Below are 19598 nucleotides of genomic sequence, written 5' to 3' on the forward strand. Positions count from 1 at the left end.
GGACATAGGCCTAGATGTTTAAGGCATTTAGTGTTGTACCCTCTTGTCACAGAGCTTGAGACTTTGATGCTTGTTAATTGATCACCACTCCCTGTTCACTCAAAGTTGTTAGCCTGCCTGTATGGGCTGCCTGAACAATTGCCTCTACATTCAAGTCAGGCAGTGCATGTTTCCTCCTTTGAAATGTGAATGCATTCAGAAGAGCTATAACTGCAATTAAGCAAACTAAAAATGCCACCCTAAAACTATATGTTTACTGTGCAGGGAGAGGGAGTTCTTACAAGCAGGTTAGCTATGAGAAGGAACAGGCTACAGGAGCTGATTGAAGTGGGGGGAATAGATTTTACTGATGCTGTAATGAAGGTAAAGCATACTGTTATCTGTGCTTTGCCTTCTCTATTCCCATTATATGGCTGGGCAGCAGGGATTTGCATAATTAAAGTTCTCCAGCGGAAGAGTCAACATTCATTACTCAGTTTGGTACAAAAAAAAGTGAAAATAAAAAAAAAATCAATATACTTCTGTAATAAAGACACAGCCAAAAGGCTGTACATTTTAATAGACATCACACGCATTCAGTTGAAATGTCAAGAGAGAATTAATGCTTTGTTCAGAGACAGCCAGGTGTACAGGCAGATCACTGCAAGAGCATGGTTTTGCACTGCATTTAAAGAGGATGCCTAAAAGCCTCCTATTTCATTGAGAAGAAATGCATTTCCATCTATTATTCTGTAGTATTATCCATTATTTCAGTACAAAACTCCTATTAAGATAGTAGCTCTTCTCCAGCAATTTCTGTGGAACAAATTATAATTAAGCTTAAGACTGGTGGAGCTCTGAAAGCCTGAAATGCTCAGAATGAGATTCAGAGCTGAAAGAAATCACATCAGATTATATATTCAAGCTTATCTACCTGAGATGCTCTTTCTGTTTAGGAAACTGGGTTGAATGGAGCTCACATGAATTCATCTGACATATATAGCCTCTCTCATTGTGACAGGCATCATCTCTCCATTTCCCACCTAGCTTCACGATGAAGACTCAATCTGTCTGAAGGAGAGGGGAAGATACCCAGCTATTACAAAAGTTAGTTAGGAGGTGGTGAGCTGAAGCACCTGTACTCCAAGTGCAAGCCTGGTGGCAGAGAGAAGGAAGACAAGGAAAATCATATAGCTGCCTAAAATAAACAGGTTATTTAAATTTCCTGTACCTCACACAGTAGTGCCTGTCAATGTTTCCAAGTCATCATAGTCAAAGTAGAATAGTTTCTTTTCTGGTGCACCATTAACCCAGTTGGTGTAGGAAACAGGGCTTCCATCTGTTCAAAGACATGTGGACTCTTTATCATTCACCCCAATCCAAACATTAGTTGTGGTATCTTTTAAATGATAGAAGAGGAAAGCTTTAGAGTTAAAAGAAAGCCTAAATTGACCAGGTTAATAAGCAATTTCATCAGATAATCCCATAATTTATTACAGTTTCTTTAGTGAGAGATTAGTATTTTTTGATTTCACTAGAGCACATATGTACCTTGCACTTGCTTATTCGGTATGGCAGCCAGGTTTCCTCCCAGATCTCATACAAGATACAAGGATCTCATGCAGCATGCTACGTGAGCTTTCTTGTCATATTCAAAGCTAATATTTTGAAACACTGGGAAAAAAACAAGTACTTTATTCAAACTAGCAAAGACGGGAACTGCTGTATGTGACTAATATCAATTAGCTACATATAGGATGTATGTTTCTCCAAAAAAAGAAGTCAGGGCTAGAATAAGTGACAGAGCTCAAGAATAGAAAGTATGAGTGTCTACCCAGGGAGATACTTAGGCTCTCTCAACACAGAGAGTGTAATCCAGGAGTCTAGTATCATCTGAGCATATTGTAATGATGTCAAGTACGTAATCCCTTTTCACATTTTCTGCCTGCTTCCTGCAATAACAGAGGGATCATTTAATACCAAGTAAAGGTGTCTTTGGGTGACACAGCTCCAGAGAGTCATCCTTACTGTGCCTTCTCCTGCTTTCAGTGACTGCAGTTAGAAATGTTCATCTCACCAAAGTGTATGAAATAGCCTTTGATTCATTGACCTAACACTCTGAGGATGCAGCTGTAGGCCAGTATATATAACGTAGACCACACAAACTTTGGCAAATGGAGCTTCAGCTCAGATTGATACAAATTCTTCTATTACAGCAATGAAGACTTCTAGGCCATGTGTGAATGTAAAACCAAACTCAAACCAACTGTAGTTTGGCATCATCTCTCTGAATTCAAAGCTTTGGGAACCCTGTACAAGCCAAAGGGATTGCTCAAATACCTTCTCTCTAAGCTATTCCATCTAAAGGGCTTTATTTTATTTTTTTGTTTTGTTTTTAAAGACTGACTTTTACAAAGTTCTGTTTCTAACATAAATACATGAAACAAGAGAGAGGGAGGAGGATGGGTTTTCTTAAACCTGCACAAACTACATCCTCTGAAACTTATTCAGCACACATCTATTTCTACTGTATTTCACTGCGAAAGTAAATGCTATAGACGCCTCTAAAAAAGCCCAGCCAGCCAGGCAGCATGTTATGACTGGATAATTACTCTCCAGATTTATTTTATAACCAAAAACCCCTTAATTTGTACAGTTCCACTGCTTTACATGATTTGCTGAACATGCTTGTTGACATACTTTGCTATTAAAGAAAAAACAGCTTTCTGGACATCCTCCAGGAAGTAACAGAGAAGCAAATGTTAAATTAACAGAACTGTTATGTTTTTCACATACGAATTTATTGGAGGAACCACCATTTACGTCATGCCATCTAAAAATAATCAGATTGAGTAAGTAAGTCAGGATGGTATGGTATTTGTAATAATAATTTCTCGCTTCTAATTTTGAGTTAGAAAGAGGCTAATCTCTACTGCATAGATCTTCAAAATGAGTAATAGAGCCTTGTACCACACTTATGCACTCAACTATTTTTTAGGAACAGAAGATATTTATGGACTTCAGCTGCTTAGCACTGTTAGTTACTGGACTATGATCTAGCAATTGAAAAACATAATAAATGACTAGGAAGAAAGGGACAGTAACTCAGAAGAAATACTCTGGGCATCAATTAACTTCATGTTCATTCTACTTTCTCCATCCTCTCCCTCCCCACCCCCACCCCACCAAAAGGTAGGAAAATTATGGGAGGAAAAGCATGATAAAAAAGCAAACAAAACAAACAAAAAAAAAAACCAAAACACCATTTTATTTTTAGGTTGGTTTTTTTTTTGCAGATTTTTGGGGTTGTGGGGTTTTTTGTTTGGTTTTTTTTTCATCTTTTTATGAGAACACAATGTTCTGTGTTTTATATTTCAGGCTGCATCTTGATCTGAAAGCAAAGTAACCATGGTAGCTTTGAATGAGACATTTGAAGCTCCAATAGTAGCACAGCTGTAGCCACTTGTGCTTAATTTGAACTGCCTTACTTTTCTGCTCCTTATCCAGGGCTCTCCACAGTGTGTGTACCTGTTTATAATTTGTTCAAGCTATGGCATCATTACATTGCAGGCAGCAGGGGAGATACACCAGCAAGTAAATTTGAAATGAAAATGGATCAGAAATGGATGAGATCTGAAATACTGGATCAAGATAAAGGCACAATGTAGTGTTCAAACATGCTTTATGAAATATGTACCACATTCTGGGAGCCAATTTCTCAAGTTAATATAATGTTATCTATGGATTCAGGTTACAGATTAAGATAGCTCATTTCAGTTGTCAAGATAGGCTTCTAAGCTACTATTATAGTCAATAAAGAGCTAGGGCAGGATTCATTTGTCTAAACAGAGGTACTTAGTACCATTTGGGAGGCTATGCAAGGTACCTGCAGAGAATCAATAGATATGGCGTTGTTTCTGTGGGAAGCTTTCAGTCAGGTGGGGCAACTCTGGGGCATCACAGGTGGCTGCAGACACCTACATATAGGCAACTGAATACTGTGCTGGAGTAAACCAATTGCTCTTTGGGCAGTGCTGGCTCTTCAGGTGAGATCTCCATGTGACCATAATGAGAATTCAGAGGTCTAGCTTACGATAGCTACATCTTATTGTCAACTCAAGCTTTATGCTTCCCTTATGGTCCAATCCAGCTTCTCACATGTAAACTTTTGTCATTGTTTGAGACAAGATCAGGAATGCTCAGCCACGTATGCAGAGCAGGTAGGTATGTGAGGGACCAGTGGGATAACTGTTCCTTTCTGTATCAATAACTAATAATCAATAAGAAGGAGGGATGCATCTCAATCAGACCAGATGCCTGTGTTTAGAAAAACGAACCGTGTTGGTGTCTCCATACAAAGGCAGAAAATCAGGTGGGATTGCTGAGTGAATTATTCATAAAACATAAATGGAGAGATTAATTTCATTACATGTATGCTGTTGAGACTCTTTAGCCTCAGCTAAGTTATAGAAATACCACCAAGAGAAAAAAATAGCTCTAGGATTTACAAGATATTTACATTGAAGAGTAACTGCAAGCATGTAAGAGTCTTAGGTCATTAGATGTATTTGTCTTTCTCCCTTTCTCATTGGTTTGTACTTTCAATCCCCCAATTACATGTAGCTGTCATAAATTTTTCTTAAGTTCATAGGAGTGAAGACAGAGCCCATTCAAACTCAGAGAGAATGAAAAACCCTATAAAAAGGTGTAATATCAGTCTTAAAAATCCAGAGACATCTGCATTCAATTACACATCGTACTAAAATCAACCACTTCTAAGGACAGATTTCTTCCTTGACTGGTATTTTCATCAGTTACTGCAACTTCCTGGCTTGTCACTCTAAAGAAATTGCAGAAAACAACCATAAAAGATTGTGTGACAGCTGACAGAAGCTTGACAGCATCAGTTATAATCCAAGCAGAAACAAATAAAATCTAATACTTTAATCTTGTTACTTACCTTGCTCTGAGAACATTACCACACTATTTTCTTCATTATTTGCAAAGCTGGGTTCATGAGGTGCCAAAGCCACATAAGCTACTGGAATTAAAGCTTAAAGAAAAATATACAAGTAGTTATTAATTAATACACTTCTATTGTGAGATGAGAATCATAATTAACACCTCACAATTAAAGCTCGGCTTTATGGTGTGGAACATGGTTTAAGTGTGTGCATTTATAGGTATAAAATCCTACATAGTAAAGTATCACTCCAACTTATGGGGAAATCTTTGACAGAAACTTGAGAAAGTGCACATGAACAGTACAGCTGCCAAGCCTCTCTTTGGGTGAATGTTTACTCAAGAAAAAAGTGTTCTTTTCGTATTTTTTTTTTGGGAAAAACTAATGCACTTTAGAATATTCTAGGACTATTTTGTTCTGCTTTATACTTGTTATGTAGGACTGCCCTGAGCCCTCAAAAACAACACATTTAGTACCTCCAGCTACACAGAACACTGGTTTTGTTTCTACATGTTAAGAACTGCAGGGATCATTGCTTACCTAAACTTTTGTCAAGACTCACTTTTAGAGCAATGAAGTATCCTTCTGATGAACTCCAGAATTCCTTCTAAAACAGAAAGACACTATTTCAATAAATAAATATTTTAAGCAAAACAAGCAGAAATGGATGTGTCATTGATTAGGTTCACAGAGAAGTCAATGAAGTCAACAGCAGTAAGGCACAGGCTTACAGTTAAACACAATGATGTGTTTACACAGACACAGAAGAAACCAAATTTTTATCCAGAACATCACAGCTGAGTCCTGCAGCATTGAGGGCTCTTAGGATGGAGTAGGAGAGAAGCAAATTTGCGTCAGAAGCTGGTACATATCTTTGATTCTTCCTCCAGGACTGCAGCACATTCTAGTGCTGACCTCCAGTTTTCCCTCTCCTATCAGCTACTTTCCAAGCCAGCACAGCTGGCAGCTTCACACATTGCTCTGTCCACTAGCTTGTCTCACGGCCTCAGCACAGCTGGCACAGAGCAGGACTGACCAAATCCCATGGGACCAAAGGGCTCATTTAGGGGGAATGTGGTAGATCTATCTCAGGTGGATTTCATTATTGAAAATGCTGATGACTCTACTTCTGAGGCAATTGAAGTTTTGCAAGTAGATTGTCGAAAGCATTTCTACCTTAGGGTCTCTGTTTATAATGCTTCTTACATTTTCTTTTAGTGCTCTCTGTAGGAACCTTCTCTCAGTATTTCTATCAATAAAAGCCAGGTCTGTAGAATTTATCCTGCAAAACTCCTGGACTTTTTCCATGGAGGTATATTTTTTGCTGATGTAGTATATCTTATCTTCATATATGACTCATCCATCTGCAGTGGTTTTATATGCTGGAAGGTAAATAAGGTAACCTTAAATTCTGTATCTGTAGAGCACAAAAGCTCATTTTAGAATAATGATTTGATAAAAAATATTGAACAAGATTTCATGTACACAAAAACCTACCCTACATGTCAACTGCTTCATATTTTAGTGGCACTCCTGCAAAACAAGAGAATAGAAGGCATAATTCATGTCCATAGTGTGCTTTATGATGTGGCTTGTGACTGACTGCAAGGAGCAGAGTGAGGAACAGGGCGGAATTTTACACTCACTGTCATTGACTGAAAAGCAGGCTTAAACACACATTTCAGCTATACATTATGCAATATACATGGTCATCTACTTAGAACTGTGGATCATAAGCTGTGCTCCAGGTCAGCAAAGCCATAGCTTTGGCTGGATCACATTTCTACACAGATCAATGTAAGGGAAAATTGTTCTTCTGGTCTGTAAGTCACATTAGATTTATCCAAAACACTTTAATTTTGGGGTTTACAGCCCCTTGACTGATCCACCAGGAGACATTCTAGAATCCTCCAGAGGAGCCTCCTTATCAAGAAAGTTTCCACTAGATGTATTTGAGCTCTATCAAAAACTTCTCTCAGTCCCAAATGTTTTTGAGCAACAGGAAATACAACTATGTGTACTGCCTGTTAGTTCTGGTTCTGATAGTAAAAGAAATGCTGCTGCTTTGAACCATTGCTTTTCCAAAAGCAGTTAAATCCTGAATAATGTTAAAGGAGAACTTGGAACACCGCTAAATCTTTTGTGTACAAACATAATTTATTTGTTTTTTTTAGCTTTACCTGTGTTAGTGTAAAAACCAGTCTTATATGGAATTCACAACTCCTTACTTCCTACATTGCAAAAATATAATGAAAAAACTTCTCAATATTCACAAAATTTGTAATCTATGAAAACCTCTGCAAATGCATGGGTTATTTATGCATCCTAATTTATGTGATGATATAAATTTATTTATTTTCATTGTCTATCACTGAAAAATCCTGGCCTGTGTTACACAATGTTCTTGACCTCCATTTAGAAAAAGCAGTTCTTCAAAATTTTATTACTTTCTCCAGCAGCTTGCACTAGAAAGCAACTACTTTATAAAGTTAATTTAGTTTCTTACTTAAGGAGTAGAATAAATTTACCTTTTTCATTTGGCAAAGCCAGTGAAATTGTTCCTCACAGACCGAAAAGTAACCATTGTTTAGAATAACCCTGAGTACAGCACAGAGCTTGCATCTGCCTGAATTTCTTGGATCATCCCCCCAGTTTGTGTACCTAACCTAAAGAAGAAACCACCTTGGTTACTTTTTCCATCTGTTTCAGTAGTTATACTCTCCACTAGCAAACAAACTACTTCTGTCTGAATGATTCTGTCTCTCACTAAGAAAAGGTATAAATATAGGGAAACTGATAGGTATAAGAATATTTACAGTGGGGCAATATCAGTGATCAGATCAGGCTGTTTTACCATGGAGGGCTTTTTCCCTTGCTTGCACCTCAAGCTCTAGGTGCAGCCAGGATAGAGACAGGCAAATTGATTGTTTCTAATTAACTTCATCTAGCTATGAACTGCACCTTCATTCCACTCATGCCAATCATGTCCAAACAAGGTAGCTTTAACTTCATCAGCTGCCACCTGCTTCAAAATTACATTGTCCAAGAGCTGTCTGGTGGTAGTGACCATATTGTGCATCAAGTCAGCATTCACATCTTCCATTCCTTGTGGTTAATGAGACCAGGAGTGTGGCTTTTGGGACAGATGTCCTACAAACCTAGTGGAGTTACTTCTTGATAAACTAACATTCAAATGGGAATGAAGAACTATGTGATATAACCTACTTGTGATTTTCAAAACGTTCTTGATAAAATCGCTGCCCAAAACTTTTATGGAAACTAATGTTTGATAGGGTAATAGAAAAGGTCATTAGTTGTGTTAAAAATAGGGAATAGAGAGCAGAAGAAAGGATAATAGGAAGGGGAATCCTGTAGGAACATTTCAGACCTCTGTGGATATTTATGTGGTCTCAAGAAATGATTAATTAAATTCATAGAAATAAATTTAGATTACAGATCTAAGCTCCAGTTATAAAAAACCCTGAGCCATTACTTATTGGGCAAATGCATGAATATATTGGGAAATATGCTTTGCTGTTTGGTTAGTTCTTAAGATGCTTCTAGCCACTGCCAGAGACAGGATGCAAGATCTACATTATGTGTCCATATTATAATATGGAAAAGAATGTTTGTTGGAGTGCTGTGCAGAAAGCTACAGTTCCTGAAGAGATACAGATAATTTCTATGTATTCAAATGTGTTGCATGATTTTAGTCGTTGCCATGATTAAAGACATGATAATAAAACTTAATGTTTTCTTTGATGAGGATACAAGTAAAAACCCCAAAACATCTTAAGCTAGTTAGTGTAGTGATGACAAACAAAGGGAAGGAATTCCTAGAAAGAAATACAATTCCCTTTAACTTGTTTTGCCTGGAGGAGAGCCAAGGCCACCTTCCAGAGGAAGGCAAAAATAAGTGTTTGTGGTAGAGAAGCAAGGTGGCCTGGGAGGAGTCTGAAGATACAGGTTGGGTTTTTTTTGATTGGTTGTTGGTTGTTTTGTTTGGTTGGGGTTTTTGAGGGTTTTTTTGTTTTTGTTTTTCCTATCTGTTTGGGTTGTTTTGTTTCCTATATTCCAATCTCAGGTATTGCAAAATGAAAACAACACTTAGTTGTTTTTCCCTTTTCTCCTCCTCCCTCTCTCCCTCCCTTCCTCCAGCAGTTGAAAGACTTCATCATTCTTTAGATTAATTAGGCACTTACTTTAAAACAGGAGCTACTAAGGTAGTTTGATGTCCAACCTTCAGGGCATGTGGGTACTGGAGCAGTAGCTGGAACAGGTGGAGTTTTTTCACTCTTTGCCCACTGCTAACAGATTCATTTTTGCTCTGTCTCACAGTTAAGTACACCCTATAATCCAGCTGCAGTCCCAGTTCTCATGGCTACACATCCTGGATTGCTTCCTTTGTGAGAAATAAAAAACACATTGTACATCTTCCATGAAATTGTTTAATTCTTATTGAAAATCTTTGAGCAGCAGCCATTCACTTCTTGCCAGATAACACTTAAATAGCAGTTATAATTTAGGTGTTTTTCCAACAGGCAAAGAGTAGCATTTCCTGTTTGAGGAGGCCATGATCAGTTCAGGATAATTTTTTTTTTGGTTGGTTGGGTTTTGTTGGTTTTTTAAAATTATTTTTATTTTGAGTATCCTGCATAGTTTCGTGCATAGAAAGAAAGTTTGTATTGCCTTTTTTTTTTGTTGTTGTTGTTTGTTTTTTCCTACAGTGAAAACAAGTGTTTTCAAGTGAGGACCTGTTCCTACTTACATTAAACCTGTTTCATACCCAGTACCATAACCTTGGCCATTAGTGATTTTCAAACAGATGGAAAAAAACCCTTGGTGCATACATAAAGCAGGCATGGAAACCTTGACAGAGACACGAGGAAGCTTATCCTGTGACACTTCTGTAATTTTAGTATATTCTCTCAGAGGGAACCAGAGGTGTATACATCACATAAGATACAGTCAAATGCATGGAATGAATTTACATGATGGCTTATTTGTATTCTTTCTACATTTCCTAGGTATTTGTAACATTCTTATTTGGTTTTTGATTTCTGACTGTTGGAGACCTGATGCTGTAAAGGACCTGCATGTCCTGGTGCCAGGAACTGACTCCAGAAATGAAATGGTCAGCTCTAAGTCCATCAAAAATGTTAACCTGCCATTTTACCATTCATGTTTGGTCACTTATTCCAATAAGATTAACTTGTATTTTCTCACAGATGCATCTTCACTGCCAGAAATAATTTCATATCATCAGCAAATCTATTCACCTCACTATTTCACCTTTTCCACATTGCCTGCAAATATGGTGAACAGTGTGGGCTTTTGCACAGATCATTATGGGACACCCTTATAGTGAAAACTCTTGTGGTGAGCATTCTTCTACAGTAAAAAGCAATCATAAAAAAAAATCAAAAAAAACCCAAACCACACACACAAAAAAAACCCCAAACCCACACCTTCCATCCCCTGCTTTTTGATCAAAATTTTTATTCAAGAGCTTTTCTGTGTCAGATTAGCTTCAAGGCTTTTGGTAGAGATAGACCACACAAAGCAGGTATCACTTATTTGTATGCTTTTGGCTCCTGTGGGGAGCTGCAGGAGATCTCTAAGCCTGACCTCCCTTTACACAAACAGTTTTCTGTCTCTTTCTCACTATAACTTCTTTGTTCTATTCTTTAGTACAGAGTCTGCTAATTTACCAGTGACTCATTGGTCTGTATTTCACCACATCTCCCTGGAACCATTTTAAATGTTGACACTAAATTCGCTCTTCTTTTTATCCGTTATCTGTTAAGGCAGCTTTAGAAGGTACTCACAAATTAAAGTGAATAGTTTGCTTAATGTAACCTTTACAGCTCATGGATGCTTCTGCAGCTGTGCTTCACCCTGACTTACTGTTCTTCAAGCCATCTATTTGTTCCATAATCTAGTCTCCTGGCATTTCAGCTTGAGATAGACTCTCTAATCATACCCTCACAAGGAAACTTTCCAGCACAAAAACCATTTTCTTCCTCAGTGAGCACAGAGGCAAGGAAACTAAGTTTTCTTTACTGTTCCAGACTGATCTGAGTGCTAATTTTATACTCTGATTATCTGCTGGCACCACAGATTCTCTGTCAGGCTGTCTTCTCTTGGCATTTACAGAAGTTTAATTACTCTATGTCTTCAGAATTTTTTTATTGCTTTTATTTTATCTTACATTTTATAACCTCACTGAAGATTTTTGGGAAAGTTTTCAGACAAATGATCATTAGGGGGACATTGTATATTGTGGGGAGAGCAAATTCCTCCATGACATTTTGAAATCTTGTTTTTTGTGCTTCTGCACAGCATGATTTTGTGAATGCAGTTCTCTTAGCATCACAAGAAAGCAACATGATCATCTTCACTACTGATATTTTCATTCTGACTAGAAATTCTTATTTTACAATAGCCATTTCAGACTCTTCTCCGAGGTTAACTTTTCTACTAGAGGAATGAGTGTGGAATAGACTTAGTACCTGCCTGTAATTCCTGTTTACCTCTTCATGAAGATGAGCCAAAAAAGTTAATCTTATGGGTGAATATCTAAGATGTCCCAATATATAACTGCACTTCAAATTGTTCCCCTTGAAATTAAAAGATGGTGTTTGAAAACTGCCAGTTCTTGTAAAATACAATGAAAGCTTAAAGCGTAAAACTCAGAGGACATTGTCAACACAAATCCAAATAGAGATGACAACCTCAGTCAGAGATCACCTACCATCCACTGTTGTGGAGCTGACCAGGCATTGCTGCATCCCAGTATGTGAAAGAGACAACTTCACCATTGGCCCAGCTGAAAGTGCCTTAGTCATCCATGTTGGAGAGACCAAGCCAGAAATATTTCTCAGGCCTCAGTCTGACAAACCTAGCCAGGTAGGCTTGTTCATACCTGTAGAGGGATCATAGAGATGCAAGTGACAAATCTTACTTGTCTAATCTGATGAGTCCTTTTCTCCTTTTCCTTGCTTCAGACCTGTGGAGAGAACCTTGTGACAAGATTCTGACTCTCTATAAATCAAAAACCAAAAGTGTGACATTTTTGTTGTTCAACTAGAAACCTCATTTGTAACTCGCCTAATTTGCCTAATTTGCTCTTTGATGTTGTCTTAGATTTTGTAGTTCCAGGAATATTTCAGAACATACAGCCTTTATCTGTTTATAAGCCAAGGAAAAGTCATCATCATACCTACTTTCAACTGTGGTTAAGTAACCACCTTCTCCTTCACAAGTGGTATTTGCTTCTGAAAACTTTGCTGGAACATAACCAGTAAAACAGCAGTAGGTTCCATATCTTTTCCAGACCTGTAACACAATTACAGGATTTTCATATAATTTTTTAATAATTGTGATGTGATATATATGAAATGAGCTATACTGTTTTGAAATTAAGCACATTAATCATTAATACTATGAATTAAAAACCTTTTGTAGTGAGATTACAGTTTCCTTCTAAGCATTTTCTGTAAATTTCTGTCAATAAATTCTGTAAACATTATAAAGTTTAAAGTAACTGAAACTACATAATAAATAAAAAATATGTAAATAAAATTCATTAAAAACTAATTAAAAAACCCAAAACATCTATACATAAATAATATAAACAATTCAAATAATTCTAGATTATTCTCAAAGCACTTAATTGATTTGGGAAATAGATGTTTCATTTTTATGTACTTACTTTTTGCAACCTGAATCATAGAATAGTTAGGGTTGGAAAGGACCTTAAGATCATCCAGTTCCAACACCCCTGCCATGGGCAGGGACATCTCACACTGAACTGTATCACCCAAGGCTTCATCCAACCTGGCCTTGAACACTGTCAGGGATGGAGCATTCACAACCTCCCTGGGCAACCCATTCCAGTGTCTCACCACCCTAACAGGAAAGAATTTCTCCCTTATATCCAGTCTAAACCTCTGCTGTTTAAGTTTCAACCCATTACCCCTTGTCTTATCAGTACAGTCCCTAATGAATAGTCCCTCCCCAGCATCCCTGTAGGCCCCCTTCAAATACTGGAAGGCTGCTATGAGGTCTCCATGCAGCCTTCTCTTCTCCAGGCTGAACAGTCCCAACTTTCTCAGCCTGTCTTCATAAGGGAGGTGCTCCAGTTCTTTTCTCCTGATGTTTGTGATATAGCTTTTGTTTGGCAAATGTAGCCAGCTTTCTTTTCACAGACGCAGTCTGCCCAACAGCCATCCTATGGCAGGAAAAAGAATGAAATAACCACGAGATTAAAAGGAATAATCTAAAGAAAAAGAATAATTTATTTGTAATGTAAACTATTAATTTTGTTTTTCCTTTAATTTTGAAACAGATTTCTTTTTACCTTATCCAGTTCCCCTGGCTGATAACAAAAAAAAACATATGCTCACATTCAGTGATATAGTAGACTGAGTTATAATAGTACAGTTGCAGTTGGTAGTGATAAGAAGGGATGATGATGAGAGGAGAATGTACTCAAACTACATTCAGAGATCTGTTTTATAGCTCTAATAATTTCATAGGTGACTTTCAGTTGGTTTCAATATTGAAGTAAAATTTGTATTAAATAATGTTACCTGGCACTTGATCAGTACACAATCTCCTGGCCTGTGGTTTCTGACAGATGGCTCTCCCAGGTGCCATTTTGTGTATGTCACTGATGTACCATCACTCCATTCAAAATACATTTGAATTTTATGATCATTCAGCCCAATCCATAGTTTGTCTGTAGAGTCTGAAACACGGAAACACAGAACTAGAAGACCTCTCCGTTGCATCCTTTTCACAGCACCCTCAAGCTCTAGAACATATAATTCCTTTCATAAATTTATGAAACAAAATTTAGTGTTGTATGATCATTTTGAACACAAAGACATTAAAATATACTTTGGAAAATTAGGATGTATTAAAAGCCCTGTACTAAAATAGCTTCAAAGTACATTGAAGTTTCTGGCTTATATCTCCATAGAAAATAAAACTTTTTCTAAAGCTAAAGCAAGAAAAGCTAAAATCCATATCTCATGGCTTATCTATCTAATAACAGAATTTAAAACAGTATTTAAGGTACGTAATTTCTTTTTATTTTGAAATAGAGAATCAAAGTCATAGCTACCTGAAGCCCAGTTTAAGTACTGGAAAGGATTGCCTCCAATCCACTCCCATCCACTCCTCAAGTCCAGTCTGTTGAGTCCAATCCATAGTACAGAATCTGTACCTTCTGTTAACTCTACGTAACCAAAAGAAGATAAAGGATTTTGTAAATCAGTTTCTTATAAGCAATAGTCACTAATAATGTCTCTAGGAAGACCTGCAATTCTTAAATATCTAACCATATATGTCTTTAGATACTCAGATACCTGAAATATTGAAGTATGTCAAGGCTTTGATTACTGTAAAAACAAGCAAACAAAAATCCTGTTTTATTCTATCACCCAATGCAAATAAGCACAGATAAGATTCTGCAAAGTATATAAACACGTGTTTTTGTAGAATAGGGTAAATTCTCTACAATATTGGATTTATTTTGTATAGTGTAAGTATAAACAATAAAGCTTTTAGAAGTTAAATTTATCATTAAAAACAACAACAGGAAATTTCTTCCATACTGTTTCTTCAGCAATAGATGGGCAGGTACAGCCGTGATTTGGGAACTATGAACAACTGTTATGTTTCAATTTGTCAAATGAATGAAAAAAAGAAAATCAAACTCCATTTGGCACAAAGATATCTCTTATTTCTCATTCTCAATTTTAAAGCTTCCTTTTGGCTAAAAAAATGGAACATTTACTTTTCAAATCTCAAAAAACCCAAACAAACAAAAAAAGAACAATAAAACCAAATAAAACCAAACCACAGCAAAAAAAACCTCAAAGTTTTACTGAAACATTTTTAAACAGGAAGTCAAAGTTACACTTGCAAGATACTGGAATACTTTGGATCCTGTTTAAACTTGACAGTGATTTTGATATTAACTTGTGAATTCTGAAATATTTTGTTTGCTTACTCATGCTTATTTAGGTACATAGACATTAGCCAAAACCATACTAAGTAGTCTTTAGCTGTGATGATAGACTGAACAGATCCTGAACATAAATCAGGGTTTACCTTACCTTTAAGGTATATTTGTTCATGAATGTCTGTGATGCTCACTAATCCTGCATTTTGCTGCTGACAGCTCTTCCTTGCTTGGTGTCATGTAAGAGCTGATTCAGAGTTAGTTGGTAGTGGACATTTGTTAGCAGATCTCTACTCCAGGTGGTGTCTATATCTGTGGAGAAAATAATTATTTTGGGGATGATGGTAACTCCCCCACAGAAACAAATGAGCCACACGTTCTTGTTATGCATGGCTTTCTGACTAAATATCACCTGCACTGTTCTTTCAAGAGCACCAAAACTGTTACAAGCAGGATGGGGAAGGATGAAGTTAAGGTCTGTAAACTGACAGATAGAGCTGTCAATATTGCCTCCTGTTCCATGAAGATGCATAATTGAGAAATTACTAGAAGAGCAGTGATTACATAGAAAAATGTGTGGCACAGAGTGCTGTGGCAGAAATCTGAGGGGAAGTCAATAAGAAGACATGCAACATCTCCTCCTTTTCTTTCTGGACAGCAGTTCCCAGTGAGAGCTGTGAGAACCAGCTCTAGCCCTGAATTTAGTATCAAAACAGTTCTTAGAGAAATCCCCGCCTTGCAAACTGCTTCTGGATGTGCCTCTCACACCTTCAGAACACAGGCACTACAATGGTGCTGAACTGAGCTGTAAACCTCTTCTAATTACCTCTGCATCCTTGTTCTGTTGAAGAACTATCTATACACACTCAATCAAGCACAATCCAAAATGGGATCAGATTATTATTCCCAAAAGACTGTATGAAGTTGAATTGGAAAAAGAACTGAGAGCTGGGACTGACTTTCAAAAGCTTTGAAAATTATTCATTGACCCTATGTCATCACATGCCTTTTGGGCTCACTGTCCTAGGTGTCTTTGTAGGGACTTGGAAAGCGTATTTGACGATTAATTTGAACCCCATCAAAACCACATTTTGAATCAACTGGAGTAAAGGGGAGTTTCAACAGTAAAAGACATAATGCTGAGCAGGAGCAATGGGGAGTAACATAGGGTAAAGCTCAGAAGCTTTCAACACCTTAAATGCAAAGATTTCTTGTCAAGAACAAGTCTATAAGGGGAGATGGAGAGGGAAGTGATCCCAGAAATGGAATATAGTTTTCAAAAAGTGATGGAAGTTGTAGAGAAATTCCAGGGATGGAGCTACGGAGTTAACTGTCAGAATGGAGTGGAAAGACTGCTTCCCTGGAAGTATGAATAGGACTTGATATCGTGGATAAAACTACATATTTCACTTAACAAAACAAAAACCAAAAAAAAAACCCCGACCACAGCAAAAATTCACATGAGAATCATGAAGTCTGGAATGTTAACTTCATCATTAATCTTCCCACATAATTAATTTCTGTGCCCACATCCATTGCAGAGGGGGTCCTCAGAAAAGGATTGTACAATGGCGACAGCACACATCCTGGCTGGAAAACAGCGAGAAGCTCAAAATTATCATGCTGCTTATCAACACCCATGCAATTAGTGGGAAGTGCATGCTGGTTTACTCTTCAATCACACCTTTCACCACATCTTAATGTGGCATTTTATTTCCTTGCATAGGAAGTTTCGGAATGTAGCAATACATCATATACTAAAATACATTATTGTAAAAAACGTGTTATTACAAATGTTCATATTCTGTTAGTGCTGTTTTTCCCATACCACCCCAAGGGAAGCTACATGGAAACAGTGATCTTACCTTTTGATGGGCAAAATTCGTATCGCTCATCTGTGTCATAGTTTGCAGTGGTTGCACACCATAGCCAGCCATCTGACTTGGCATACCTCTTCTTAATGTACATAAAAGGGAATACACAGGGTGCCCCAAAAGCATTGCCAAGCAGTATAAAGGTCTCTGAGAAGACAAAATGCACATTATGGAAAATAATAAAGGTATGTAAATTGGAAAATGTGAAGCCTATGCTTAATGGCTGAATTGCATCTCCAAGTACTTTCCATGTTACCTTTCTTATAACAAAATTCATTTTAACACTTTCTCGGACTTAAGCTGCTGACATATATTTTAAAACATCACTATTCTGGGGTAATATTTCATAGATGTGGTCTACAACTGGATTTTTTGTTCTGACAAAGATGCTTTTACAAACTTAAGGCTCCAGAGCTCTCCCATAAGACACTACTATTGTAAACAGTGTTAAGATTTACACATAATGTGTAAAAGGAGGAACTAATATTTAGAAGTTCTACTTCCTGGAAAAAGTAAACATCAGATGAGATAATTCATCTCTGGTTTTATTCCAGTAAATATTTAAGTATCTCACATACAGTGGAGCAGCTCCCACATTGCAAGGTTCTGAGTTTAATACTTCAACTATCCCATGAGGTGGTTTTTAGAAAATTCACTCTAGATGTGGGAAGGCCATTCAGAGCAATCAAACTTCAGCTAATCACAAAGGGTAATTGCACTGTTAATTACAGTCATTCCACGAGCATCCTCATCTGCTGAGTCACAAAAGCCATGTTTCCTCTGCCTATGCTGGTACTTCCAGCCCTTTCTCAACTCACCCATAACGTGTTTCTTGAGGTTGTCATTTCATTTCCATGTTGCTGTAGAAGAAATTTATCAGTGTTTATACTCTTTATTGACAATGTAGTAACACAGTATGGTAAGCAACAGTGACTTTGGAGAATACTTACATATGGTATCAAAGCAGGTATATCTGTATACAATTACATATTTAAAGAATACAGAGAAAGCATATGAAATATATGAAACACTTTTAACACTAATATCCTATAATTAATATACTGAAATACTGTGCATATAATATATATAAAATATATATGAAATACATACTTGGCCATAAATATAACATGAAATTCAACGTCAAATACCTCAGTACACTGATTTTTTAAAACCCTGAATGTTACTGAAGAAATCAGATTAGTCAGAGCCAAAGATCCAAAACACTCTAATACTCAGAAAGAAACTGGTACAAAAGGTGAAAGAATCCATTTTCTGTACCTTCATATCCCCAGGAACATAAAACATCTATGGCCCCAAAGATCTTCCACTTACTCTTTTCACTCAGCCCCTTCGTTAACAAAACATTATGATGTTCTTCATCACCAGGACTGAAAAACAAATCTTCTCCTTGGATTGCAAGGAAGCTTTTAATTCTGCATTCCCACCACTGGAGCTCACTTGTTTGGTTACATGGGTACAGGGCAAATAGAGCCTAACCTTTCGATGGCACTCCTAGGCATAGGTACAGCCTCACACTCATAAGCTGATGATCAGTGATCCACCTGAATTTTTGTGATTCATTGTCTTGATTGCAAGTGGCAGTTCTAAGAGTCTGTGCAACAGATGCCTTGTTGACTTTATTATATATTAACAAGACAGACCTTGTTGACTTTATTATATATTAAAAACATTTCAATGTCTGTAAAACACAAAAAAAAACCCATAGTAAATGGTTAATATAGAAAAGATGTATAGTGGAAATATGTCATGTTTCTATCTCCTATTCACATGAACAAGGAGTAAGAGCATTCATATCAGATAAAAACAGATGGTTTTGAACAGCCCAGTGCAACATCAATTTTGTTTCACAAACAATTTACTTCATCTACTTTATCAATGAGAGTGAATTGAGTCTATTCAAAACAATGGATGAAAATAAACCTCTTTATAAGCACTAAGTCTCCCTGCTTTCCACAGCCATCATCTGTGGACATCTTCATGTCCGACAAAGAATTCACATTTCACCACTTCTGAAGTTTTTCCTGCCTAACTTTGCTACCATTACCCAGACACCAACAGCTAGAAAAATCAGAACACACATTTAAACGTGTCTCATTATTTTTTTCAGTCTGATCTTCTGGGGTTATTGAAATGATTGTGCCACTGTATCTGGATAAAGCCATTAAGAATTCAGTCTTTTCTTCCTTGTCTATCCATTTCTTTTTTTTCCTGTTAGATCCTGCCATTAAGAAGCTCCCCATCCATACATCCCAAATTAATAATGTACATATAGGCACTCCCACAGACCCAAAAATCACCCAGAAATAACAGAGGACATCAAAGCACTTTCACAGGCAACTTCATAAGAGACAAACTGGAGGTACTTACCCTCCAGCTGCAAAGAACTGTGGACAAGAGAAAGAACAAGCAAGAACCCAGAGAACATAACTGCAAACGCTGTTTCCTTTTCTTCCCTTCGCCAAAAGCTGGTTGATGAGAACTGCTGGCAATGAAGTGCTGCTGAAGAGCAGACAGTGATGGATCTTCCTCAGTTTTGAAGGCTGGGTGGATGGATAGAAAGCTCTGAGTGCTAAAAAAGGAAATATTGTCACATGCCACATTTCCAAAAACACTAACACACAGCACAAACTTTGCCTTCAAAAAAATAATGACTTCTCACTGAGAACCTTGCTGCCTTAGGAAAGCAGGTATTACACAGACAGTTATATCTCAATACCTTCCAGCCATCTCTGCTAATGAGACATCTGGAGAGCTCGTGGGATCAAAGCAACAGTGATTTACCACAGAC

At 37.3% G+C, this 19598-nt stretch overlaps 1 pseudogene; it reads right to left on the reverse strand.

Moving 5' to 3' along the window:
- Positions 1 to 19235, reverse strand: part of LOC101878025 (macrophage mannose receptor 1-like) — a 58510-nt pseudogene extending 39275 nt beyond the window's left edge.
- Between the last annotated feature and the right edge of the window lie 363 nt (positions 19236 to 19598).

Source organism: Melopsittacus undulatus, chromosome 1 (genome assembly GCF_012275295.1).
Source record: "Melopsittacus undulatus isolate bMelUnd1 chromosome 1, bMelUnd1.mat.Z, whole genome shotgun sequence".
NCBI classification, from domain to species: domain Eukaryota; kingdom Metazoa; phylum Chordata; class Aves; order Psittaciformes; family Psittaculidae; genus Melopsittacus; species Melopsittacus undulatus.